The sequence below is a fragment of the Sphaeramia orbicularis genome, chromosome 2 (genome assembly GCF_902148855.1).
Source record: "Sphaeramia orbicularis chromosome 2, fSphaOr1.1, whole genome shotgun sequence".
NCBI classification, from domain to species: Eukaryota; Metazoa; Chordata; class Actinopteri; order Kurtiformes; family Apogonidae; genus Sphaeramia; species Sphaeramia orbicularis.
Genome location: NC_043958.1, coordinates 21,500,935 through 21,509,379, shown reverse-complemented (window position 1 = coordinate 21,509,379; position 8,445 = coordinate 21,500,935). Strand labels below are relative to the sequence as shown.

General features: G+C 34.0%; 1 long non-coding RNA gene across 1 annotated transcript in view; it reads right to left on the bottom strand.

The window, feature by feature from the left end:
* Positions 1 to 257: 257 nt before the first annotated feature.
* The window catches only part of LOC115435738 (uncharacterized), a 22,390-nt gene continuing 14,202 nt past the window's right edge, over positions 258 to 8,445 (bottom strand). Inside the window, exon 3 of the long non-coding RNA XR_003937734.1 lies at positions 258 to 269. This is a non-coding gene — a long non-coding RNA (uncharacterized LOC115435738). The remainder of the gene's footprint in view (positions 270 to 8,445) is intronic.

The following is an 8,445-nucleotide window of genomic DNA, read 5'->3' as shown; positions in this document are numbered from 1 at the left end:
TTAACATGCTGCATTTTCTATGTATCACACAAATAATTGGCTCGCTAGCGTTGCTCAGTCAGTCCTGACCGTAATTTACAGAAACTGAGGAAAACATGCAGCGTTGCCTGTGATTACATTTTTCATGCCCAAAAAGGAAATTGGAATGAGTGTTTCAGCTCACTTGCTTCCTTTATAATTTAGCAATAACAACACAGAGGAGAAATAGCAGCATGAGGTATAGGCGTAGCGCGATCCTGGGCTAATTTAAAGAGTAACTCTGGGGCGAACTCTAACTTTTTTGTGGATGTTTCCCCTTTTGACATTTTTATTTTTGATATCAGCAAAACGTCCTTGAACGTTCAGCAGTGAAAACCAGATTAGATCTCTCTACTCACTTGATGAGTCGAGCGCAAAGGTGTGTGTGTGTGTTATAGCAAATGCCTCACCTGAATTCGACGCTGCAAAAACACCCAAAACCTCAGACAAAATTAAAGATGCATTCCAAGTGACGCCACCTGTCACATATTTGAGTCTATCTCCCTGATTGCTCTGATATCTACAGACCTTTTTTTTTTTTTTATCCGACTCTTGCAGCTTCACCCATAAAGACCCAGTACTATTTTCCTGTCCATTCCCAAATGAATTTTTCTCTCTATTTACCCTTTCTTAAGGGATTTATCACCATTTTTTATAATATTATCCTCTGTATTTAGCATTTTTTCAGTGAAAATCGTGTTTTTTTCCCCGTATTTCATTTACAGATGATGTAGATTGGTGTTTCTTAACAGGAGTGGTACCATGCTGGGACATTGTTGGGGGGTGTTTTGAATGAGAAAGCTGAGAGGGGGGCACTCAGGCACAAATAGGGGGCATTAGTCGCTGTTATTCATCACATTGTATAGTGTCAAGTGTCACTATCAAAACAAATTTTGTTCATCCCCCTGGTTTCCGACGTTAAGGTCCGTCAAGCCATAAAAATGCGTGGGGGATGAGGGGGGCTTTACCTACTAAGCTATTTAACCCCTCATCCCTCCAGGTCCTTTGCAAAGACGTTCATTGTGTTACTTACAGAACTACATACCACCCCATCCCCCAGGTCAAATATGTTTGTTTTTTTTTTTGTTTGTTTTTTTGGTGAGGGGGCTGGTCTTCAAAAAAAGTTGAATTATGATGTTCATAAAGCTCAGATTAAAGTTTATTGTTGTATCTGAAAAAGCAAAAACTGAAGAAAAAGTGACTTTTTCAGTAAAATATATCACTAACTGAAGTGTCTCCATTCACTGTCATTGATCCAACTCCATGGGTTTTACTGGTGAATCAATGTTGTAGAAGATGACAGTGTTTCCACGGTAACTACAGAGCCTCTGAACGTCCAAACAGGTCATATCTGGTGACCATAAAAAGATGAAAAACTGTATTTTACAGGAATTACTGACATGTATGGCATATATAAGTCTAATATAAGCTGCTTAAATTTATACCTGAACAATTTTCTATATCATAACATTCATTGAGCTCCACAGAAATGACCTTTTAACCCATTAAGACCCAATGCTACTTCTGTGACAGTTCCAATTATTTATTTTCTATATTTAACATTTTGTAAGTGATTTATCACCATTTATTATAATATTATCCTCTGTATTTTGCATTTTTTTCAGCAAAAATCAGGTATTGTTCTATATTTGAATGTATTGATCATGTAGATGTTCATAAAAGCTCAGTAAAGTTTAGTTTTTATATCAAAAATAGAGAAAACTGAAGAAAAAATGACTTTTTTAGTCAAATATATCATTAACTGAACATAAACCAAGTGTCTCCATCCACTGTTATTGATCCAACTCCATGAATTTTAATGGTGAATCAAAGTTGTAGAAGATGACGGTGTTTCCACGGTAACTATGGAGCCTCTGAACATCCAAATGGGTCATATCTGATAACCATGAAAAGATGACAAACTGTATTTTACAGGAATTACTGACATGTATGACATATATCAGTCTGATATAAGATGCTTAAATTTATACCTGAACAATTTTCTATATCATAACATTCATTGAGCTCCACAGAAATGACCTTTTAACCCATTAAGACCCAATGCTACTTCTGTGACAGTTCCAATTATTTATTTTCTATATTTAACATTTTGTAAGTGATTTATCACCATTTATTATAATATTATCCTCTGTATTTTGCATTTTTTTCAGCAAAAATCAGGTATTGTTCTATATTTGAATGTATTGATCATGTAGATGTTCATAAAAGCTCAGTAAAGTTTAGTTTTTATATCAAAAATAGAGAAAACTGAAGAAAAAATGACTTTTTTAGTCAAATATATCATTAACTGAACATAAACCAAGTGTCTCCATCCACTGTTATTGATCCAACTCCATGAATTTTAATGGTGAATCAAAGTTGTAGAAGATGACGGTGTTTCCATGGTAACTATGGAGCCTCTGAACATCCAAATGGGTCATATCTGATGACCATGAAAAGATGACAAACTGTATTTTACAGGAATTACTGACATGTATGACATATATCAGTCTGATATAAGATGCTTAAATTTATACCTGAACAATTTTCTACATCATAACATTCACTGAGCTCCACAGAAATGACCTTTTAACCCATTAAGACCCAGTGCTATTTCTGTGACAATTCAATTTTTTTTCTCTCCATATTTAACTTTTCTTGTTTAGTATAATATCCTCTGTATTTTGCATTTTTTTTCACTGAAAATGAGGTATTTCCCTATATTTGTGTGTATTGATCATGTAGATGTGCATAAAAGCTCAGTAAAGTCGTATCAAAAACAGAGAAAACTGAAGAAAAAGTGACTTTTTCAGTAAAATATATCATTAACTGAACATAAACCAAGTGTCTCCATCCACTGTCATTGATCCAACTCCATGGATTTTACTGGTGAATCAAAGTTGTAGAAGATGACAGTGTTTCCACGGTAACTACGGCGCCTCTGAACATCCAAATGGGTCATATCTGATGACCATAAAAAGATGAAAAACTGTATTTTACACCAATTATTTACATGTATTAATAGAATTAGTGGATCAATAGTTATCGAACAGTTTAGATCAGTAGATGGTTTTGGTCACTGGTGGATGTTTGGGTCTTTATGGGTTAAGTGGACTGGCAGTCAGCCTGCACACATTAACACTTGCGAACACACTTAAATACAGCGACCCGCACAGAACGACGAGCACGCACACACTTCTAAAGAGCTGCAGGAAGGCAGAGGCCGATCACATCATGCAAATCGCTGTCGCTTGTTGGGACGTGCGCTGCATCAGAAAAGAAATGAAAAGAGGTGATAGAGAGGAGCCCGAGGGGAGTAAAAAAAAAAAAAAGCAAGGGGGAGAGAGTTAGCGGCGGCGAACATGTTTTTCAGTAGCTTTTGTGTTCTTGACCCCCACCGGTTGCTCTTCACGCTCGCCTGGCTGTGGTGACAGAGTGTGTGACATGCCGTCGGACATTGCAAAGGTCAACAAGATAAGCATATGGCCTCCGGGATAATAGAAACACAGCCAAATATGTATGTCGGCCTGCGTATGCATGTATCACCTTAAGTCCCCCACTCTCGGCCGGTCACCGGCTACAGGTGGCGAGCAAGGTGACACAGCATCTTGTTGTCGAAACAGGAGCCTGCCATATGCCTCCTCTTCTGTGAAAAGCTGTTTTCCCTGTTAGGCAAGCATATGTCTGTGCCAAAAGTTGCTGCTACATCGGCCGACTCGTTTACTTTATTGTTGTCTGTGTTTGCTCTCTTCATTTGCGGACATCTGGGACGGTGACTGTGCAAATCCAAAGGACAGAGGCTTTTTTTTTTTTTTTTTTTCTCCCATCTTTTTATTAATATGGCAGATCAGTGAGGGATTAGGGAAGTTTTCAAATAAACTTCAACATGTGCCAAGTTTTGGACTCACATTTCACATCCAGTTAGGAATAAAGAACCCTCATCTGAAAGAATTAATTAGATTTAGATATCAACAACACTCCTCTGGTGATAAAAACAGTAAAATATGCCATCTGTTCCTACATTACCAACATACAAAAGCAGTGAAGCTTAGGCAGGCTAATTTATCCAAAATGTTTGTCTTGCAGTCAGGGAATTATTTTCACAGCCAAATTATTCCTCCTGCATTGCAGCAATTTCTCTAGTGAGCGATGGTCCTTTAACCCTTTAAACCCTAACCCTAAAATGGCCCACCTGGACTTTTCAGGGTCCGATGGACTATTGGTATCAGTTGTGGTCCGTAAACAATTTTTCAAGAGTCTTTTTCTGAAACCGTTGGTCAGAATGACTTGACATTTGTTGTGGAACATCTTTGGGGTAATGTCTACCAAGTTTGTTCAAAGAATTGGGAAATATTGATTTTCTAATTTTTTATGAATTTTTGAAATTTGAAAAATTTCCATTGGTTTATAATGGAGAAAAAAAATCACAGTGCTATGACTTCAAAACAGTTGAAGATATTGATATAATTAGTATTGGCAATAGATAAGAAGACACATATTGGCTTTCATTTGGTGCCATGACTTTTGACCTTGAGTGACCTTGAAAGGTCAAACAGATGTCAATTTCTGTCTTTAAATATGGACTACAGAACCCTTGGTCCTATATTTTTCTTATTTTGACTAAAAAGGATAGAAAATTTATTATGGATGAGAACTTTTGCCCATTTTTCCAGAGCACTTTTTCCCCAGATCTTTCAAAATCTAACAAGCCTATAAAGACTATAAAGTCCAAAACCGTCACCCAGAATCAATTGAAATTCATAGCAGAGGTTCCTTGGGAGAAGGTCTACCAAGTTTCTTCAAACCAATGAGAAATATTGATTTTTGAATTTTTTATGAATTTTTGACGTTTTAAAAATCAAAGAACTATGACTTCAAAACAGTTGAAGATATAGATAAAATTACTATTGGCAGTAGACAGGAAGTCACACATGGGTTTTCATTTGGTGTCATGACCTTTGACCTCAACTGACCTTGAAAGGTCAAACCCAAGGTCTTCTATGTCTAGATTTCTAGAAAACTGTTCTCCAAAACCGTCGGCCAGAATCAATTGAAATTCATAGCAGAGGTTCCTTGGGAGAAGGTCTACCAAGTTACTTCAAAGCAATGAGAAATATTGATTTTTGAATTTTTTATGAATTTTTGACGTTTTAAAAATCCCCATTGGTTTATAATGGAAAAAAAAAAAATCAAAGAACTATGACGTCAAAACAGTTGAAGATATTGATATAATTACTATTGGCAGTAGACAGGAAGTCACACATGGGTTTTCATTTGGTGCCATGACCTTTGACCTTGACTGACCTTGAACGGTCAAACCCAAGGTCTTCTATGTCTAGATTTCTAGAAAACTGTTCTCCAAAACCGTCGGCCAGAATCAATTGAAATTCATAGCAGAGGTTCCTTGGGAGAAGGTCTACCAAGTTACTTCAAAGCAATGAGAAATATTGATTTTTGAATTTTTTATGAATTTTTGACGTTTTAAAAATCCCCATTGGTTTATAATGGAAAAAAAAAAAATCAAAGAACTATGACGTCAAAACAGTTGAAGATATTGATATAATTACTATTGGCAGTAGACAGGAAGTCACACATGGGTTTTCATTTGGTGCCATGACCTTTGACCTTGACTGACCTTGAACGGTCAAACCCAAGGTCTTCTATGTCTAGATTTCTAGAAAATTGTTCTCCAAAACCGTCGGCCAGAATCAATTGAAATTCATAGCAGAGGTTGCTTGGGAGAAGGTCAACCAAGTTACTTCAAAGCAATGAGAAATATTGATTTTTGAATTTTTTATGAATTTTTGATGTTTTAAAAATCCCTATTGGTTTATAATGGAAAAAAAAAAAATCAAAGAACTATGACGTCAAAACAGTTGAAGATATTGATATAATTACTATTGGCAATAGATAGGAAGTCACATATGGGTTTTCATTTGGTGCCATGACCTTTGACCTTGAGTGACCTTGAGAGGTCAAACGAATGTCAATTATTGTCTTTAAATACAGTACGCCATTGGACTACAGGACCCTTAGTCCTATTTTTTTTCTTATTTTGACTGAAAAGGTTAGAAAATTCGCTGTGAGTGAAACCATTTGCCCATTTTTCCAGAGCACTTTTTTCCAGATCGTTCAAAATCGAACAAGCCTATTAAAAACTATAAAGTGCAACATCTCAGGTTTCAGAAACTGTTGAAATTTTTCCAATCGCACAAACAGTGACAGAGTTACCGCCATACAAACTGTATATGCACAGGGTGTGTCAGCGATGAAATGTCAGGTTTTAAACAGTTTAACAAGCTCATCTAAATAGTTAAAAAGAATCTCAAAACCTAATGATGTGCTTACATTTAGTACTCCAACAGGTAGGGTCAAGTGGCATTTTTAATTCCGTGTGGGTTGAGTGGATCTTTTTGATACTGAATGGTTTTGTTTTGTTCAAAGAGTTTGTTTCTAAATGGCTGTTACCATGAAGGTGACATGGGGGGGGATTTATCTCAGATCTCATCTGTTGTGCAGTGTCACAAATAGCTTCTCATATTCAGACGTTTAATTACGAGGAAAACAAACAACTGTGATTTCTGGCAGCGCCTTTTTTTTTTTTTTTTTTTTTTTGCATCTCTGGCCAAAAAAAAAGCTATTATTGTAAACAAACTCTACAGGATTTCAGAAGAGGATCCATCAAAGTAAAAATCTGATTGAAATAATGATATATTGAATGTTAAAAATGCACTCTCATGTTGCACCTGTCATGCATTGCATCCACTTTGAGCTGCTTTCTTCTATCATACGACCTAAAAGACCCCCCTCTTAAATAGGGACTATATTTCAACATTATTTATATTTCCATATTGCAAAAAAATAGATCTGTCTTATATGACATTATTAAGATTTTTCTTTATAAACGCTTTGAGGTCATTTACTCATATTGATTTATGTATATCTTTAACGTGACATTTTATTACTATTTGATGGATTTGTATTGTGGAGGGAAAACCTTGTGCCACATTACACAGCACATAAAATCCCTTAATGGGGGCTATTTGCTGTGTGGATCCATATATATGTTTTCTATTCCGCTAGATGTTCTTGACCCAGCATCCATCCCGTTGGACCCTATATGTGTCCGTCTTCTTCATCGTTTCAATTTATGCATTGGCCCTCAGGTAAAGTCTGTTATATGTCCAGTTTTATGGCATTTAAGATGGCAATATGTTTGCAAAACACAACCGCACACACAGATCTTTGTGAATAGTGAGGGTCGTGTGTGTACATATAAATGGTATTTTGTTTAAGAGTGTGTTCCTATTTCTGAAAAAGAAGTAGCTGATAAAGAATTAACAATACAACAAAAAAGAAAAACAGAAAAAATATATAAACACATATTTATAAAGCTCTAAATATCCACACACAGACCTCAAATACACATATTTAAACAGTATATTAAGGCACAATTAGAACAGCAATTTGTACTTGACAATATGATTATAGATTATTTATTTTATTAATGATTTATTATGTCATTAAGTATGTGATAATTAAAGAAATTTACATACATAAGTGTGCAAAATTATGTGACTATAATTAGGAATTAAATATAAAATATATATTTAATCACTAGATTAAGACACAATTAGAACAGCAATTTGTACTAGACACTATGATTATATCTAATTTATTTTATTGATTATTTATTATGTCTTTAATTCTATGATAGTTAAAGACAAAAGCATAAATAAATGTGTGAAATTATGGGACTATAATGAGGAATTAAATATAAAATATATATAAATCACTATATTAAGACACAATTAGAACAGCAATTTGTACAACTTGCACTAGACAATATAATTCAATATTATTTATTTTATTAATTATTTATTATGTCATTAATTATGTGATAATTAAAGAAATTTGCATAAATAAGTGCGAAATTATTTGACTATAATGAGGAATTAAATATAAAATACATATTAAGTCACTGGATTAAGACACAATTAGAACAGCAATTTGTACAATTTGTACTACACAATATGATTATATATAATTTATTTTATTGATTATTTATTATGTCTTTAATTCTATGATATTTAAAGACAAATGCATAAATAAATATGTGAAATTATGAGACTATAATGAGGAATTAAATATAAAATATATATTAAATCACTATATCAAGACACAATTAGAACAGCAATTTGTACAATTTATACTAGACGATATGATTATATATTATTTATTTTATTATTTTTTATGTAATTAATGATATGATAATTAAAGAAATTTACTTTAAATAAGTGTGCAAAATTATGTGAGTATAATGAAGAATTAAATATAAAATATATGTTAAATCATTATATTAAGACACAATTAGAAAAGCAATTTGTACGATAAGATATAATTGCAAGACAAGATAATTACATACTA